The following is a 21,067-nucleotide window of genomic DNA, read 5'->3' as shown; positions in this document are numbered from 1 at the left end:
TCACTGGGGGAACAGTCCCACACACACACACTGACTCTCACTGGGGGACTGTCCCACACACACACACTGACTCTCCCTGGGGGACAGTCCCACACACACACACACACACACTGACTCTCCCTGGGGGACAGTCCCACACACACACACACACACACTGACTGTCACTGGGGGGACAGTCCCACACACACACTGACTCTCACTGGGGGACAGACCCACACACACACTGACTCTCCCTGGGGGGGACAGTCCCACACACACACTGACTCTCCCTGGGGGGACAGTCCCACACACGCACTGACTCTCACAGGGGGACAGTCCCACACACACACACTGACTCTCACTGGGGGGACAGTCCCACACACACACTGACTCTCACTGGGGGACAGTCCCACACACACACACTGACTCTCACTGGGGGACAGTATCACACACACACACTGACTCTCACTGGGGGGGACAGTCCCACACACACACACTGACTCTCACTGGGGGACAGTCCCACACACACACACCGACTCTCCCTGGGGGACAGTCCCACACACACACACTGACTCTCCCTGGGGGACAGTCCCACACACACACACTGACTCTCCCTGGGGGACAGTCCCACACACACACACTGACTCTCACTCGGGAACAGTCCCACACACACACTGACTCTCACTGGGGGACAGTCCCACACACACTGACTCTCACTGGGGACAGTCCCACACACACACACTGACTCTCCCTGGGGGACAGTCCCACACACACACTGACTCTCACTGGGGGACAGTCCCACACACACACACTGTATTCTCACTGGGGGGACAGTCCCACACACACACACTGACTCTCCCTGGGGGACAGTCCCACACACACACACTGACTCTCCCTGGGGGACAGTCCCACACACACACACTGACTCTCACTGGGGGACAGTCCCACACACACACACTGACTCTCCCTGGGGGACAGTCCCACACACACACACACTGACTCTCACTGGGGGGACAGTCCCACACACACACACTGACTCTCCCTGGGTGACAGTCCCACACACACACACACTGACTCTCCCTGGGGGACAGTCCCACACACACACACTGACTCTCACTCGGGAACAGTCCCACACACACACACTGACTCTCACTGGGGGGACAGTCCCACACACACACACTGACTCTCACTGGGGGGACAGTCCCACACACACACACTGACTCTCACTGGGGGACAGTCCCACACACACACACTGACTCTCACTGGGGGGACAGTCCCACACACACACTGACTCTCCCTGGGGGACAGTCCCACACACACACACTGACTCTCACTGGGGGACAGTCCCACACACACACACTGACTCTCACTGGGGGACAGTCCCACACACACACTGACTCTCACTGGGGGAACAGTCCCACACACACACACTGACTCTCACAGGGGGGGACAGTCCCACACACACACTGACTCTCACTGGGGGGACAGTCCCACACACACACACACACACTGACTCTCCCTGGGGGACAGTCCCACACACACACACTGACTCTCACTGGGGGGGACAGTCCCACACACACACTGACTCTCCCTGGGGGACAGACCCACACACACACACTGACTCTCACTGGGGGGGACAGTCCCACACACACACTGACTCTCACTGGGGGGACAGTCCCACACACACACACTGACTCTCACTGGGGGACAGTACCACACACACACACACACACACACACACTGACTCTCACTGGGGGACAGTCCCACACACACACACTGACTCTCACTGGGGGACAGTCCCCCACACACACACTGACTCTCACTGAGGGACAGTCCCACACACACACACTGACTCTCCCTGGGGGACAGTCCCACACACACACACTGACTCTCCCTGGGGGACAGTCCCACACACACACACTGACTCTCACTGGGGGGACAGTCCCAGACATACACTGACTCTCCCTGGGGGACAGTCCCACACACACACACACACTGACTCTCACTGGGGGGACAGTCCCAGACACACACTGACTCTCACTGGGGGAACAGTCCCACACACACACACACTGACTCTCACTGGGGGACAGACCCACACACACACACTGACTCTCACTGGGGGGACAGTCCCACACACACACACACTGACTCTCACTGGGGGGACAGTCCCACACACACACACACACACTGACTCTCACTGGGGGAACAGACCCACACACACACACTGACTCTCACTTGGGGGACAGTCCCACACACACACTGACTCTCACTGGGGGAACAGTCCCACACACACACACTGACTCTCACTGGGGGACAGTCCCACACACACACACACACACACTGACTCTCTCTGGGGGAGACAGTCCCACCCACACACTGACTCTCACTGGGGGGACAGTCCCACACACACACTGACTCTCACTGGGGGGACAGACCCACACACACACACACACACTGACTCTCACTCTTGGGACAGACCCACACACACACACTGACTCTCACTGGGGGACAGTCCCACACACACACACACTGACTCTCACTGGGGGACAGTCCCACACACACACACACACACTGACTCTCCCTGGGGAACAGTCCCACACACACACACTGACTCTCACTGGGGGACAGTCCCACACACACACTGACTCTCACTGGGGGGACAGACCCACACACACACACTGACTCTCACTGGGGGACAGTCCCACACACACACTGACTCTCACTGGGGGGACAGACCCACACACACACACTGACTCTCCCTGGGGGACAGACCCACACACACTGACCCTGTGTGTCCTGTCACAGTGAGCCGTGGGGATAAGGAGGTGAAAATGGTTGTGCGCCTGCAGCACCGAGACCTGTCCTGGGTTTGGACCCTGACCAGAGCAAGTCTGGAGCATCCAGGACCCTCCATACACTGCTCTCACCTGGTGATCAGGTAACCAGCAGGGGGCAGGCACGGGAACACCTTCTGTACTGGGGGAGCGGGGTGGGGGTGGCGGGGAGGTCTGCACGAGTGTGGGGTCTGGCAGATGGGGAGGGGGAGAGGGGGGTTAGCAGGGGAGTGGGGGTGGGTTCGATCTGGGGAGTGGGGGGGTTTCAAGGGGGGCGTGAGTGGGTTTGGGGTGGTTTGGAGCAGGAGTTGAAGGGGGGGTTGAAGGGGAGTGGGGGTTGTTTGGAGGGGCAGTGGGGGGGGTTTGGAGGGAGAGTGGGGGGTGTTTGGAGGGGGAGTGTGTGTGGTTTTGGGGGGAGTGTGTGTGGTTTTGGGGGGAGTGTGTGTGGTTTTGGGGGGAGTGTGTGTGGTTTTGGGGGGGGAGTGGGTGGTTTGGAGGGGGAGTGTGTGTGGTTTTGAGGGGGAGTGGGTGTGATTTGGAGGGGGAGTGGGTGAGGTTTGGACGGGTGAGTTGGGGGCGTTTGTTGGGTGAGTGGGGGGTGTTTGGAGGGGAGTTGGGGGTTTTTGGAGGGTGAGTGGGTGTGGTTTGGAGGGGGAGTGGGGGGGGTTTGAAGGGGCAGTGGGGGGTGTTTGGAGGGGGAGTGGGGGGGGTTTGAAGGGGGAGTGGGGGGTGTTTGGAGGGGGAGTGGGGGGGGTTTGAAGGGGGAGTGGGGGGTGTTTGGAGGGGGAGTGGGGGGGGTTTGAAGGGGGAGTGGGGGGGGTTTGAAGGGGGAGTGGGGGGTGTTTGGAGGGGGACGGGGAGGGGGAGTGGTGGGTGTTTGAAGGGGGAGTGGGGGGTGTTTGGAGGGGGAGTGGGGGGTGTTTGGAGGGGGAGTGGTGGGTGTTTGAAGGGGGAGTGGGGGGTGTTTGAAGGGGGAGTGGGGGGTGTTTGGAGGGGGAGTGGGGGGTGTTTGGAGGGGGACGGGGAGGGGGAGTGGTGGGTGTTTGAAGGGGGAGTGGGGGGTGTTTGGAGGGGGAGTGGTGGGTGTTTGAAGGGGGAGTGGGGGGTGTTTGGAGGGGGAGTGGTGGGTGTTTGGAGGGGGAGTGGGGGGTGTTTGGAGGGGGAGTGGGGGGTGTTTGGAGGGGGAGTGGGTTTGGTTTGGGGGGGAGTGGGTGTAGTTTGGGGGGGAGTGGGTGTTTGGAGGGAGAGTGGGTGTGGTTTGGTGGGGGAGTGGGTGTTTGGAGGGAGAGTGAGGGTGTTTGGAGGGGGAGGGGGTGTGGGGTTGTTTGGAGGGGGAGTGGGTGTGGTTTTGGGGGGAGTGGGTGTGGTTTTGGGGGGAGTGTGTGTGGTTTGGAGGGGCAGTGGGTGTGATTTGGAGGGGGAGTGGGTGAGGTTTGGAGGGGGAGTGGGTGAGGTTTGGACGGGTGAGTTGGGGGCGTTTGTTGGGTGAGTGGGGGGTGTTTGGAGGGGAGTTGGGGGTTTTTGGAGGGTGAGTGGGTGTGGTTTGGAGGGGGAGTGGGGGGGGTTTGAAGGGGCAGTGGGGGGGTTTGAAGGGGCAGTGGGGGGGGTTTGGAGGGGGAGTGGGGGGGGTTTGGAGGGGGAGTGGGGGGGGTTTGGAGGGTGAGTGGGGGGGTTTGAAGGGGCAGTGGGGGGTGTTTGGAGGGGGAGTGGGGGGGGTTTGGAGGGGGAGTGGGGGGGGTTTGGAGGGTGAGTGGGGGGGTTTGAAGGGGCAGTGGGGGGTGTTTGGAGGGGGAGTGGGGGGGTTTGGAGGGGGACGGGGAGGGTGAGTGGGTGTGGTTTGGAGGGGGAGTGGGGGGGGTTTGAAGGGGCAGTGGGGGGTGTTTGGAGGGGGAGTGGGGGGGGTTTGGAGGGGGAGTGGGGGGGGTTTGGAGGGTGAGTGGGGGGGTTTGAAGGGGCAGTGGGGGGTGTTTGGAGGGGGAGTGGGGGGGTTTGGAGGGTGAGTGGGTGTGGTTTGGAGGGTGAGTGGGTGTGGTTTGGAGGGGGAGTGGGGGGGGTTTGGAGGGGGAGTGGGGGGGGTTTGGAGGGGGACGGGGAGGGTGAGTGGGGGGGGTTTGGAGGGGGAGTGGGGGGGGTTTGAAGGGGCAGTGGTGGGTGTTTGGAGGGGGAGTGGGGGGGGTTTGAAGGGGGAGTGGGGGGGTTTGAAGGGGGAGTGGGGGGGGTTTGAAGGGGCAGTGGGGGGGGTTTGAAGGGGGAATGTGGTGTGTTTGGAGGGAGAGTGGGGGTATTTGGAGGGGGGTGTGTGTGGTTTGGAGGGGGAGTGGGTGTGGGTTGTTGGGGAGTGGGGGTTTGGAGGGGGAGAGGGGTGTGTTTGGAGGGGGAGTGGGTGTTGTTTGGAGAGGGAGGGGTGTGGGGGTGTTTTGAGGGGGAGTGGGGGTTTGGAGGGGGGGTAGGGGAGTGTGGTAGGTGAATGGGGGTTTCGAGGTGAGGATCAGGGAACAGACACAGGAACAATATCTGAACTAAACCCCACACCCAGAGCCCAACACAGAATCACACTCAGGAGGTGACAGTGAGATCACTCGGTGCACAGAGAGGGAACTGCCCTCAGTACTGACCCTCTGACAGTGTGACCCTCCCTCAGCACTGACCCTCTGACAGTGTGACACTCCCTCAGCACTGACCCTCCGACAGTGTGACCCTCCCTCAGCACTGACCCTCTGACAGTGTGACACTCCCTCAGCACTGACCCGCTGACAGTGCAGCACTCCCTCAGCACTGACCCTTCGACAGTGCGGCACTCCCTCAGTACTGACCCTCCGACAGTGTGACACTCCCTCAGTACTGACCCTCTGACAGTGCGGCACTCCCTCAGCACTGACCCTTCGACAGTGCAGTACTCCCTCAGTACTGACCCTCTGACAGTGCGGCACTCCCTCAGCACTGACCCTTCGACAGTGCAGCACTCCCTCAGTACTGACCCTCTGACAGTGCGGCACTCCCTCAGTACTGACCCTCTGACAGTGTGACACTCCCTCAGTACTGACCCTCTGACAGTGCGGCACTCCCTCAGTACTGACCCTCTGACAGTGGGGCACTCCCTCAGTACTGACCCTCCGACAGTGCGACACTCCCTCAATACTGACCCACTGACAGTGCGGCACTCCCTCAGTACTGACCCTCTGACAGTGTGACACTCCCTCAGTACTGACCCTCTGACAGTGCGGCACTCCCTCAGTACTGACCCTCTGACAGTGGGGCACTCCCTCAGTACTGACCCTCCGACAGTGCGGCACTCCCTCAGTACTGACCCTCTGACAGTGCAGCACTCCCTCAGTACTGACCCTCTGACAGTGCGGCACTCCCTCAGTACTGACCCTCTGACAGTGCGAATTCCCTCAGTACTGACCCACTGACAGTGCGGCACTCCCTCAGTACTGACCCTCTGACAGTGCGGCACTCCCTCAGTACTGACCCTCCGACAGTGCGACACTCCCTCAATACTGACCCACTGACAGTGCAGCACTCCCTCAGTACTGACCCACTGACAGTGCGGCACAACCTCAGTACTGACCCACTGACAGTGCGGCACTCCCTCAGTACTGACCCTCCGACAGTGCGGCACACCCTCAGCACTGACCCTCCGACAGTGCGGCACTCCCTCAGTACTGACCCTCTGACAGTGCGGCACTCCCTCAGTACTGACCCTCTGACAGTGCGGCACTCCCTCAGTACTGACCCTCTGACAGTGCGGCACTCCCTCAGTACTGACCCTCCGACAGTGCGACACTCCCTCAATACTGACCCACTGACAGTGCGGCACAACCTCAGTACTGACCCACTGACAGTGCGGCACAACCTCAGTACTGACCCACTGACAGTGCGGCACTCCCTCAGTACTGACCCTCCGACAGTGCGGCACACCCTCAGCACTGACCCTCCGACAGTGCGGCACTCCCTCAGTACTGACCCACTGACAGTGCGGCACAACCTCAGTACTGACCCACTGACAGTGCGGCACTCCCTCAGTACTGACCCTCCGACAGTGCGGCACACCCTCAGCACTGACCCTCCGACAGTGCGGCACTCCCTCAGTACTGACCCTCTGACAGTGCGGCACTCCCTCAGTACTGACCCTCTGACAGTGCGGCACTCCCTCAGTACTGACCCTCTGACAGTGCAGCACTCCCTCAGTACTGACCCTCTGACAGTGCGGCACTCCCTCAGTACTGACCCTCTGACAGTGCGGCACTCCCTCAGTACTGACCCTCTGACAGTGCGAATTCCCTCAGTACTGACCCTCTGACAGTGTGGCACTCCCTCAGTACTGACCCTCTGACAGTGCAGCACTCCCTCAGTACTGACCCTCTGACAGTGCGACACTCCCTCAGTACTGACCCACTGACAGTGCGGCACAACCTCAGTACTGACCCACTGATAGTGCGGCACTCCCTCAGTACTGACCCTCTGACAGTGCGGCACTCCCTCAGTACTGACCCTCCGACAGTGCGGCACTCCCTCAGTACTGACCCTCCGACAGTGCGGCACTCCCTCAGTACTGACCCTCCGACAGTGCGACACTCCCTCAGTACTGACCCTCTGACAGTGTGGCACTCCCTCAGTACTGACCCTCTGACAGTGCGACACTCCCTCAGTACTGACCCTCTGACAGTGCAGCACTCCCTCAGTACTGACCCTCTGACAGTGCGACACTCCCTCAGTACTGACCCTCTGACAGTGCAGCACTCCCTCAGTACTGACCCACTGACAGTGCGGCACTCCCTCAGTACTGACCCTCCGACAGTGTGGCACTCCCTCTGGGTTGGTGTAAGTTGGTTGTGTTTGAGTGGGGTGTCTGAATGTTGATGGTTGAGTCAGTGTGTGCTCCCCAGGGTAACGCTGCTGTCTTGTGTTTATAGTGAGGCCGAAGCTGCCCATCTGCATCCCGGTCTGTCCTGCTCTGAGCCAGCTCCCAGCTTCACTGTCCCAGCCGCCCTGTCCTCTCCTGAAGGTGCCCGTCTGTGCACTCCCTCTGCCAGGAACCTGCAGCCTGGCCTTCCCTCCTGGTGGGCAGCATCGACACCCGGTGTCTCCGTGCCAACCCTCGCCATTCCCAGTCCAGAGCAGCCTCTGACTCCCAATCCCTGGAATGACCTGGCCTTGTCTCTGTCCCCCTGGGTAGGTGCCCCCTCCTCACACAGCTCCCCTCATCCCTGCCCTGCCCTGGGTAGCTCTTCCTGGGGAGAGGGGCATTACCCAGCTCAGTCAATCCTTTCGCCTGATGCCCCTCCCAGACTGGGCGTCTCCCCTCATTCCCAGGAGGTTAACATGGTGACTCCAGGGGACATTACCTGCCCTGTCCATGGGGAGGCGCCCTTAGCACTGGGCATTGGGTCAACAGCAGAGCTCCCCTGGGGGATTGGAGGGCGTGCTCACTACACCAAGGAGGAGAGAGTGAAGATTAGTCTGCTGGCCACACAGATCCGCTCTCTCGCGGAGACATTCCCAGCTCAACTCCCAGCTCCCGTGGGAATAGGCCCAGGGTGGTTGGACAGTGGTGAGGCTGGGCTGGAGCACAGGTCTCTACCACTCCAGACTGAGCTCTACCCGGAAGCGGAGGTGGGGAGGGAGCTTGGGGAGGAGACTCAGAGCAGCTCCGGTCTCTCATCCTGCTGTGTACAGTCCCCATTCCCCATGCCCAGTGACTGGGATGGTGACCCCTTCCTGGAGGAGCTGGCCGGCTGTGAGTCAATGTTCGAGGATTGGGAGGAGCTGGACCCAAAGCTGGAACTCGGTGAGGAGTTGTATCAACTCCCGGCCGGCCTTCTGAAGGGCCAGCAGCAAGGTGAGGACAGGACGGTGGGCTCAGTGCGGAACCCCCACCCCCAGGTCTCCCGGCCTGAACACATTCCACAACGGGATTCCTGTCCCTCCCGTCATCTCACTGCACCCTCACCCTGTACACCCTCACCCCGTGCACCCTCACCCTGTACACCGTCACCCTGTACACCGTCACCCTGTACACCGTCATCCTGTACACCGTCACCCCGTACACAGTCACCCCGTACACCGTCACCCCGTACACCGTCATCCTGTACACCGTCACCCCGTGCACCCTCACCCCGTACACCCTCACCCTGTACACCGTCACCCTGTACACCGTCATCCTGTACACCGTCACCCTGTACACCGTCACCCCGTACACCGTCACCCTGTACACCGTCACCCTGTACACCGTCACCCCGTACACCGTCACCCTGTACACCGTCACCCCGTACACCGTCATCCTGTACACCGTCACCCTGTACACCGTCACCCCGTACACCGTCACCCCGTACACCGTCACCCTGTACACCGTCACCCTGTACACCGTCATCCTGTACACCGTCACCCTGTACACCGTCACCCCGTACACCGTCACCCTGTACACCGTCATCCTGTACACCGTCACCCTGTACACCGTCACCCCGTACACCGTCACCCCGTACACCGTCACCCCGTACACCGTCACCCCGTACACCGTCACCCTGTACACCGTCATCCTGTACACCCTCACCCCGTACACCCTCACCCCGTGCACCCTCACCCTGTACACCGTCACCCTGTACACCGTCACCCCGTACACAGTCACCCTGTACACCGTCACCCTGTACACCGTCACCCCGTACACAGTCACCCCGTACACCGTCACCCCGTACACCGTCACCCCGTACACCGTCACCCCGTACACCGTCATCCTGTACACCGTCATCCTGTACACCGTCACCCTGTACACCGTCATCCTGTACACCGTCACCCCGTACACCGTCATCCTGTACACCGTCACCCTGTACACCGTCATCCTGTACACCGTCACCCTGTACACCGTCACCCCGTACACCGTCATCCTGTACACCGTCATCCTGTACACCGTCACCCCGTACACAGTCACCCCGTACACCGTCATCCTGTACACCGTCATCCTGTACACCGTCACCCTCTACACCGTCACCCTGTACACCGTCACCCTGTACACCGTCACCCCGTGCACCCTCACCCTGTACACCGTCATCCTGTACACCGTCACCCTGTACACCGTCACCCTGTACACCGTCATCCTGTACACCGTCACCCTGTACACCGTCACCCTGTACACCGTCACCCCGTGCACCCTCACCCTGTACACCGTCACCCTGTACACCGTCACCCTGTACACCGTCATCCTGTACACCGTCATCCTGTACACCGTCACCCTGTACACCGTCACCCTGTACACCGTCATCCTGTACACCGTCACCCTGTACACCGTCACCCTGTACACCGTCATCCTGTACACCGTCACCCTGTACACCGTCACCCTGTACACCGTCATCCTGTACACCGTCACCCTGTACACCGTCACCCCGTACACCGTCACCCTGTACACCGTCACCCCGTGCACCCTCACCCCGTGCACCCTCACCCCGTGCACCCTCACCCCGTGCACCCTCACCCTGTACACCGTCACCCCGTGCACCCTCACCCTGTACACCGTCACCCTGTACACCGTCACCCTGTACACCGTCATCCTGTACACCGTCATCCTGTACACCGTCACCCTGTACACCGTCACCCTGTACACCGTCATCCTGTACACCGTCACCCTGTACACCGTCACCCTGTACACCGTCATCCTGTACACCGTCACCCTGTACACCGTCACCCTGTACACCGTCATCCTGTACACCGTCACCCTGTACACCGTCACCCCGTACACCGTCACCCTGTACACCGTCACCCCGTGCACCCTCACCCCGTGCACCCTCACCCCGTGCACCCTCACCCCGTGCACCCTCACCCTGTACACCGTCACCCCGTACACCCTCACCCTGTACACCGTCACCCCGTACACCGTCACCCCGTACACCGTCACCCCGTACACCGTCACCCTGTACACCGTCACCCCGTACACCGTCACCCCGTACACAGTCACCCCGTACACCGTCATCCTGTACACCGTCATCCTGTACACCGTCACCCTCTACACCGTCACCCTGTACACCGTCACCCTGTACACCGTCACCCCGTGCACCCTCACCCTGTACACCGTCACCCTCTACACCGTCACCCTGTACACCGTCACCCTGTACACCGTCACCCCGTGCACCCTCACCCTGTACACCGTCACCCTGTACACCGTCACCCTGTACACCGTCATCCTGTACACCGTCACCCTGTACACCGTCACCCTGTACACCGTTATCCTGTACACCGTCACCCTGTACACCGTCACCCTGTACACCGTCACCCCGTGCACCCTCACCCTGTACACCGTCATCCTGTACACCGTCACCCTGTACACCGTCACCCTGTACACCGTCACCCCGTACACCGTCACCCCGTACACCGTCACCCTGTATACCGTCACCCTGTACACCGTCACCCTGTACACCGTCACCCTGTATACCGTCACCCTGTACACCGTCACCCTGTACACCGTCACCCTGTACACCGTCACCCCGTACACAGTCACCCTGTACACCGTCACCCTGTACACCGTCACCCTGTACACCCTCACCCCGTACACCGTCACCCTGTACACCGTCACCCTGTACACCGTCACCCTGTACACCCTCACCCCGTACACCCTCACCCCGTGCACCCTCACCCCGTGCACCCTCACCCTGTACACCCTCACCCCGTGCACCCTCACCCCGTGCACCCTCACCCCGTGCACCGTCATCCTGTATACCGTCACCCCGTACACCGTCACCCTGTATACCGTCACCCTGTACACCGTCACCCTGTACACCGTCACCCCGTGCACCGTCATCCTGTATACCGTCACCCCGTACACCGTCACCCTGTATACCGTCACCCTGTACACCGTCACCCTGTACACCGTCACCCTGTACACCGTCACCCTGTACACCGTCACCCCGTACACCGTCACCCTGTACACCGTCACCCCGTACACAATTACTATGTACACAATTACTATGTACACAATCACCCTGTACACCGTCACCCTGTACACCGTCACCCTGTACACCGTCACCCCGTACACCGTCACCCTGTACACCGTCACCCCGTACACAATTACTATGTACACAATTACTATGTACACAATCACCCTGTACACCGTCACCCTGTGCACAGTCACCCTGTACACAGTCACCCTGTACACCGTCACCCTGTACACAATTACTATGTACACAATCACCCTGTACACCGTCACCCTGTACACCGTCACCCTGTGCACAGTCACCCTGTACACCGTCACCCTGTACACCGTCACCCTGTACACAATTACTATGTACACAATCACCCTGTACACCGTCACCCTGTACACCGTCACCCCGTACACAATTACTATGTACACAATTACTATGTACACAATCACCCTGTACACCGTCACCCTGTGCACAGTCACCCTGTACACCGTCACCCTGTACACCGTCACCCCGTGCACCCTCACCCCGTACACCGTCACCCTGTACACCGTCACCCTGTACACCGTCACCCCGTACACCGTCATCCTGTACACCGTCACCCCGTACACAATTACTATGTACACAATTACTATGTACACAATCACCCTGTACACCGTCACCCTGTACACCGTCACCCTGTACACCGTCACCCCGTACACCGTCACCCTGTACACCGTCACCCCGTACACAATTACTATGTACACAATTACTATGTACACAATCACCCTGTACACCGTCACCCTGTGCACAGTCACCCTGTACACAGTCACCCTGTACACCGTCACCCTGTACACAATTACTATGTACACAATCACCCTGTACACCGTCACCCTGTACACCGTCACCCTGTGCACAGTCACCCTGTACACCGTCACCCTGTACACCGTCACCCTGTACACAATTACTATGTACACAATCACCCTGTACACCGTCACCCTGTACACCGTCACCCCGTACACAATTACTATGTACACAATCACCCTGTACACCGTCACCCTGTACACCGTCACCCTGTGCACAGTCACCCTGTACACCGTCACCCTGTACACCGTCACCCTGTACACAATTACTATGTACACAATCACCCTGTACACCGTCACCCTGTACACCGTCACCCTGTGCACAGTCACCCTGTACACCGTCACCCTGTACACCGTCACCCTGTACACAATTACTATGTACACAATCACCCTGTACACCGTCACCCTGTACACCGTCACCCTGTGCACAGTCACCCTGTACACCGTCACCCTGTACACCGTCACCCTGTACACAATTACTATGTACACAATCACCCTGTACACCGTCACCCTGTACACCGTCACCCTGTACACAATTACTATGTACACAATCACCCTGTACACCGTCACCCTGTACACCGTCACCCTGTGCACAGTCACCCTGTACACCGTCACCCTGTACACCGTCACCCTGTACACAATTACTATGTACACAATCACCCTGTACACAGTCACCCCGTACACCGTCACCCCGTGCACCCTCACCCCGTGCACCCTCACCCCGTGCACCGTCATCCTGTACACAGTCACCCCGTACACCGTCACCCTGTATACCGTCACCCTGTACACCGTCACCCTGTACACCGTCACCCCGTACACCGTCACCCTGTACACCGTCACCCCGTACACAATTACTATGTACACAATTACTATGTACACAATCACCCTGTACACCGTCACCCTGTACACCGTCACCCTGTACACCGTCACCCCGTACACCGTCACCCTGTACACCGTCACCCCGTACACAATTACTATGTACACAATTACTATGTACACAATCACCCTGTACACCGTCACCCTGTGCACAGTCACCCTGTACACAGTCACCCTGTACACCGTCACCCTGTACACAATTACTATGTACACAATCACCCTGTACACCGTCACCCTGTACACCGTCACCCTGTGCACAGTCACCCTGTACACCGTCACCCTGTACACCGTCACCCTGTACACAATTACTATGTACACAATCACCCTGTACACCGTCACCCTGTACACCGTCACCCCGTACACAATTACTATGTACACAATTACTATGTACACAATCACCCTGTACACCGTCACCCTGTACACCGTCACCCTGTGCACAGTCACCCTGTACACAGTCACCCTGTACACCGTCACCCTGTACACAATTACTATGTACACAATCACCCTGTACACCGTCACCCTGTACACCGTCACCCTGTGCACAGTCACCCTGTACACCGTCACCCTGTACACCGTCACCCTGTACACCGTCACCCTGTACACAATTACTATGTACACAATCACCCTGTACACCATCACCCCGTACACAATTACTATGTACACAATTACTATGTACACAATCACCCTGTACACCGTCACCCTGTGCACAGTCACCCTGTACACCGTCACCCTGTACACCGTCACCCTGTACACCGTCACCCTGTGCACAGTCACCCTGTACACCGTCACCCTGTACACCGTCACCCTGTACAGTCACCCTGTACACTGTCATCCTGTACACAGTCACCCTGTACACAATTACTATGTACACTGTCACCCTGTACACTGTCACCCTGTACACTGTCATCGTGTACACTGTCATCCTGTACACTGTCATCCTGTACACTGTCATCCTGTACACTGTCACCCTGTACACAGTCACCCCGTACACCGTCACCCTGTAAATTTCCTACTCTGTACACTTTCATCCTGCACAGCATCACCCTGCACAGCGTCACCCTGTACACTGTACCCTTGTTGTACATACTGTATCCCGGCTGTGCACACTATACCCCGGATGTATACACTGTACCCTGGCTGAACACACTGTACCCCGGATGTATACACTGTACCCCGACTGTACACACTGTACCCCAACTGTACACACTGTACCCCAACTGTACACACTGTACCCCAACTGTACACACTGTACCCTGGCTGTTCACACTGTACCCCGGCTGTTCACACTGTACCCCGGCTGTTCACACTGTACCCCGGCTGTACACACTGTACCCTGACTGTACACAAACCATGCCACCCACTGCCTGTGATTGATATACTGCCCCAGCGAGTCCTCTGGATCCCCAGGTTTCCGTCTGTGCTAGCATATTAATGAAAACAGGAGTAGTCCATTCGGCCCCGTCTGCCTGATCTCCCATTCAGTGTAGTGTGAGATATGCTGGGTTTCTCCAGCATATTCTGTCTGGTTTCAGATCTTCAGCTTCTGTTGTGTTTAGTTTTTGTGTTTGTCACTGGCAATGTGTGTAACTCCCAGAGTGTGTCTGGAATGGGATGTTGGAGCTGCCTTTAACTCTCTGCCTGTTTTCTGTTTTCAGATGGGAATCTTGAATCGCCCATGTTTTAACCTAAGTCAGTGACTTACCTCAATGAGTATGGCACATTGTCATCCAGCATGAAGCTGTGGATCCGACATGACGGCTAAATGTTTGTGCTTCAGATATGGGACATGTTACAGCTCCCTGCCTGAATATCTCTTTCTTGGTTTGTGTCAGAGGGAGAGAGAGACAGAGCATGTACTGATGTCCCAGTGTGTTACAGTACATATTACACCAACATTTAACAGGACCCAGTGAGGGAGTGGAATCTGGAAACCTTCACAGAATACCGTTCGAACGGAGAGTATGAGGGTGGGGTCTGCAGTGTTTGGAAACCTGGTCATTCACAGCCCACAGCGTGTCAGTGTGAGGGGGCAGGGTGTCTGTGTGAGGGGGTGGGAGTGAGGGGGTGTGGGTGTGTGTGTGAGGGTGTCTGAGTGTGTAGGGGGTGTGTGTGAGGGTGTGTGTCTGTGTGTAGGGGGTGTGGGTGTGTGTGTGAGGGTGTGTGTCTGTGTGTAGGGGGGTGTGGGTGTGTTTGTGAGGGGGTGTGGGTGTGTAGGGGGGTGTGGATGTGTGCGTGAGGGGGTGTGGGTGTATGAGGTGCTGTGAGTGTGTGTGAGAGGTGCTGTGGGCGTGGGTGTAAGGGGGTGGGTGTGTGTGTGTAAGGGGGTGTGGGTGTGAGGTGCTGTGGATGTGTGTGTGTAAGGGGGTGTGTGTGGGTGTGTGAGGGGCTGTGGGTGTGTCACAGGGTGCTGAGTAACAGGGCATTGCTCACAAACACACATACCCAGACACTCTGACACACACACGCTCCGACACACATACAGATACTCCTGCACACATATATACACACACACGCACACCCTCTCACAGACTATATCCCTTTACACTCACACACACATACACACACTCTCACAAACACTCATAACCACATAACCACACACACATGTACGTTTTTGGGGTGAATTTGTACTGGCAGAATTACATTTTACTTTGCTCAAAACCTGCATGAATCCATGTGAGATTCTGTAAATCCGTGTTTTAGATGAGAATCAGTCTGCCTATTGTAGCACAGACAGCCTCACACAGGGCAGCTCACACCTTCAATACATTATCTGGGCCGACATGACCCCAATTGCTAAAGTTCACTTGAGAATGTAACTTTTAAAAAAAGTTTTGCGATTTGTATATGAAAGAACTGAAACCAACACGGTCATTCGAAAAGATGAGAAACTTGACAAATAATCCTGGAGTTTGTCAGTATATACTTCAGTTACATCACACTGTAAACTTTTGCTATAAATTCTGTGTCTTACAATTGTGCACTCTATAATCACCTGATGGAGCAGTGCTCCGAAAGCTAGTGCTTCCAATTAAACCTGTTGGACTATAACCTGGTGTTGTGGGATTTTTAACACTGTTCACAAAGTATACACTCCCCAGAGAGTCTCTCCCCACATTGGGCTGTGTCACTCTCTCCAAACACCTGGCTGGATCTCTCTCTCTACACTGACAACTTGGTTTAAAAAACTGATGTACAGAATATCCTCTTGGAAAGTGAATTTCCCAGTTGGCTCAATGTTGAAGTGAGGTAAAAACAATGACTGCAGATGCTGGAAACCAGATTCTGGATTAGAGTGATGCTGGAAAAGCATAGCAGTTCAGGCAGCATCCGAGGAGCAGGAAAATCGATGTTTCGGGTAGGAGCCCTTCATCAGGATGAACAGCTTTTGCTGAAAACATTGATTCTCCTGCCCCTCGGATGCTGCCTGTACTGCTGTGCTTTTCCAGCAACACTCTGGTCGAGAATCAATGTTGAAGTTGTTTGTGTGTAGGCTGTTCTCTCGAAACGTTTGTGTTTGAATGGTATGAATAAATTTCTAATTGCTATAACCTCAATCACACACTCTGTCACTGATGACACCCTCTGTATTCAGTCTGTCTGTCTCTCACTGACTACACCCTCTGTATTCAGTCTCTGTCTCTCACTGACTACATCCTCTGGATTCAGTCTCGCTCTCTCACTGACTAACCCTCTGTATTCAGTCTCTGTCTCTCTCACTGACTACACCCTCTGTATTCAGTCTGTCTCTCTCTCACTGACTACACCCTCTGGATTCAGTCTCTCTCTCACTGACTACACCCTCTGGATTCAGTCTCTGTCTCTCTCACTGACTACACCCTCTGGATTCAGTATCTCTCTCTCACTGACTACACCCTCTGTATTCAGTCTCTCTCTCACTGACTACACCCTCTGGATTCAGTCTGTCTCTCTCACTGACTACACCCTCTGTATTCAGTCTCTCTCTCACTGACTACACCCTCTGGATTCAGTCTGTCTCTCTCACTGACTACACCCTCTGGATTCAGTCTGTCTCTCTCACTGACTACACCCTCTGGATTCAGTCTCGCTCTCTCACTGACTAACCCTCTGGATTCAGTCTCTGTCTCTCTCTCTGACTACACCCTCTGTATTCAGTCTCTGTCTCTCTCACTGACTACACCCTCTGTATTCAGTCTGTCTCTCTCTCACTGACTACACCCTCTGGATTCAGTCTCTCTCTCACTGACTACACCCTCTGGATTCAGTCTCTGTCTCTCTCACTGACTACACCCTCTGGATTCAGTATCTCTCTCTCACTGACTACACCCTCTGTAATCAGTCTCTCTCTCACTGACTACACCCTCTGGATTCAGTCTGTCTCTCTCACTGACTACACCCTCTGGATTCAGTCTCTCTCTCACTGACTACACCCTCTGGATTCAGTCTGTCTCTCTCACTGACTACACCCTCTGGATTCAGTCTCTCTCTCTCACTGACTACACCCTCTGGATTCAGTCTCTCTCTCTCACTGACTACACCCTCTGGATTCAGTCTGTCTCCCTCACTGACTACACCCTCTGTATTCAGTCTCTGTCTCTCACTGACTACACCCTCTGGATTCAGTCTCTGTCTCTCTCACTGACTACACCCTCTGTATTCAGTCTCTGTCTCTCACTGACTACACCCTCTGTATTCAGTCTCTCTCTCTCACTGATGACACCCTCTGGATTCAGTCTCTGTCTCTCTCACTGACAACACCCTCTGGATTCAGTCTCTGTCTCTCACTGACTACACCCTCTGGATTCAGTCTCTGTCTCTCTCACTGACTACACCCTCTGGATTCAGTCTCTGTCTCTCTCATTGACTACACCCTCTGGATTCAGTCTCTGTCTCTCTCACTGACTACACCCTCTGGATTCAGTCTCTCTCTCTCACTGACTACACCCTCTGGATTCAGTCTCTCTCTCTCACTGACTACACCCTCTGTATTCAGTCTCTGTCTCTCACTGACTACACCCTCTGTATTCAGTCTCTGTCTCTCACTGACTACACCCTCTGTATTCAGTCTCTGTCTATCACTGACTACACCCTCTGTATTCAGTCTCTCTCTCTCACTGACTACACCCTCTGGATTCAGTCTCTGTCTCTCTCTCTCTCTCACTGACTACACCCTCTGGATTCAGTCTCTGTCTCTCACTGACTACACCCTCTGGATTCAGTCTCTGTCTCTCACTGACTACACCCTCTGTATTCAGTCTCTGTCTCTCACTGACTACACCCTCTGTATTCAGTCTCTCTCTCTCTCTCTCTCACTGACTACACCCTCTGGATTCAGTCTCTCTCTCTCTCTCACTGACTACACCCTCTGTATTCAGTCTCTCTCTCTCTCTCTCTCTCTCTCACTGACTACACCCTCTGTATTCAGTCTCTGTTTCTCACTGACTACACCCTCTGGATTCAGTCTCTCTCTCTCACTGACTACACCCTCTGGATTCAGTCTCTGTCTCTCACTGACTACACCCTCTGGATTCAGTCTCTGTCTCTCTCACTGACAACACCCTCTGGATTCAGTCTCTGTCTCTCACTGACTACACCCTCTGGATTCAGTCTCTGTCTCTCACTGACTACACCCTCTGTATTCAGTCTCTGTCTCTCACTGACTACACCCTCTGGATTCAGTCTCTCTCTCTCACTGACTACACCCTCTGTATTCAGTCTCTCTCTCTCACTGACTACACCCTCTGTATTCAGTCTCTGTCTCTCTCACTGACTACACCCTCTGTATTCAGTCTCTCTCTCTCACTGACTACACCCTCTGTATTCAGTCTCTGTCTCTCACTGACTACACCCTCTGTATTCAGTCTCTCTCTCTCACTGACCACACCCTCTGTATTCAGTCTCTCTCTCTCACTGACTACACCCTCTGGATTCAGTCTCTGTCTCTCACTGACTACACCCTCTGGATTCAGTCTCTCTCTCTCACTGACTACACCCTCTGGATTCAGTCTCTCTCTCACTGACAACACCCTCTGTATTCAGTCTCTGTCTCTCACTGACTACACCCTCTGGATTCAGTCTCTCTCTCTCTCACTGACTACACCCTCTGTATTCAGTCTCTCTCTCTCACTGACTACACCCTCTGGATTCAGTCTCTGTCTCTCACTGACTACACCCTCTGTATTCAGTCTCTCTCTCTCACTGACTACACCCTCTGGATTCAGTCTCTCTCTCACTGACTACACCCTCTGGATTCAGTCTGTCTCTCTCACTGACTACACCCTCTGGATTCAGTCTCTGTCTCTCTCACTGACTACACCCTCTGTATTCAGTCTCTCTCTCTCACTGACTACACCCTCTGTATTCAGTCTCTCTCTCTCACTGACTACACCCTCTGGATTCAGTCTCTCTCTCTCACTGACTACACCCTCTGGATTCAGTCTCTGTCTCTCACTGACTACACCCTCTGTATTCAGTCTCTCTCTCTCACTGACTACACCCTCTGGATTCAGTCTCTCTCTCACTGACTACACCCTCTGGATTCAGTCTGTCTCTCTCACTGACTACACCCTCTGGATTCAGTCTCTGTCTCTCTCACTGACTACACCCTCTGTATTCAGTCTCTCTCTCTCACTGACTACACCCTCTGGATTCAGTCTCTCTCTCTCACTGACTACACCCTCTGGATTCAGTCTCAGTCTCTCACTGACTACACCCTCTGTATTCAGTCTCTCTCTCTCACTGACTACACCCTCTGGATTCAGTCTCAGTCTCTCACTGACTACACCCTCTGGATTCAGTCTCTCTCTCTCACTGACTACACCCTCTGGATTCAGTCTCTGTCTCTCACTGACTACACCCTCTGGATTCAGTCTCTGTCTCTCACTGACTACACCCTCTGGATTCAGTCTCTGTCGCTCACTGACTACACCCTCTGGATTCAGTCTCTCTCTCTCTCACTGACTACACCCTCTGGATTCAGTCTCTCTCTCTCACTGACTACACCCTCTGGATTCAGTCTCTGTCTCTCACTGACTACACCCTCTGGATTCAGTCTCTGTCTCTCTCACTGACTACACCCTCTGTATTCAGTCTCTGTCTCTCTCACTGACTACAGCCTCTGTATTCAGTCTCTCTCTCTCAGTGACTACCCCCTCTGGATTCAGTCTCTGTCTCTCACTGACTACACCCTCTGGATTCAGTCTCTGTCTCTCTCACTGACTACACCCTCTGGATTCAGTCTCTGTCTCTCACTGACTACACCCTCTGGATTCAGTCTCTGTCTCTCTTACTGACTACACCCTCTGGATTCAGTCTCTGTCTCTCACTGACTACACCCTCTGTATTCAGTCTCTGTCTCTCACTGACTACACCCTCTGTATTCAGTCTCTCTCTCTCACTGACTACACCCTCTGGATTCAGTCTCTGTCTCTCTCACTGACTACACCCTCTGTATTCTGTCTCTCTCCCTCTCTCACTGACTACACCCTCTGTATTCAGTCTCTCTCTCTCTCTCTCTCTCACTGACTACACCCTCTGGATTCAGTCTCTGTCTCTCTCACTGACTACACCCTCTGGATTCAGTCGCTCTCTCTCACTGACTACACCCTCTGGATTCAGTCTCTGTCTCTCACTGACTACACCCTCTGGATTC

At 56.0% G+C, this 21,067-nt stretch overlaps 1 long non-coding RNA gene across 1 annotated transcript in view; it reads left to right on the top strand.

Moving 5' to 3' along the window:
* LOC140454506 (uncharacterized) overlaps positions 1 to 7,827 on the top strand; it is a 61,865-nt gene extending 54,038 nt beyond the window's left edge. The window contains exons 3-4 of the long non-coding RNA XR_011952705.1: positions 2,785 to 2,917; positions 7,730 to 7,827. This is a non-coding gene — a long non-coding RNA (uncharacterized lncRNA). The remainder of the gene's footprint in view (positions 1 to 2,784; positions 2,918 to 7,729) is intronic.
* Positions 7,828 to 21,067: the final 13,240 nt, after the last annotated feature.

The sequence above is a fragment of the Chiloscyllium punctatum genome, chromosome 3, assembly GCF_047496795.1.
Source record: "Chiloscyllium punctatum isolate Juve2018m chromosome 3, sChiPun1.3, whole genome shotgun sequence".
Lineage (NCBI taxonomy): Eukaryota > Metazoa > Chordata > Chondrichthyes > Orectolobiformes > Hemiscylliidae > Chiloscyllium > Chiloscyllium punctatum.
The sequence above is the reverse complement of the archived record's forward strand: the minus strand, read 5'-3'. Positions and strand labels throughout refer to the sequence as shown.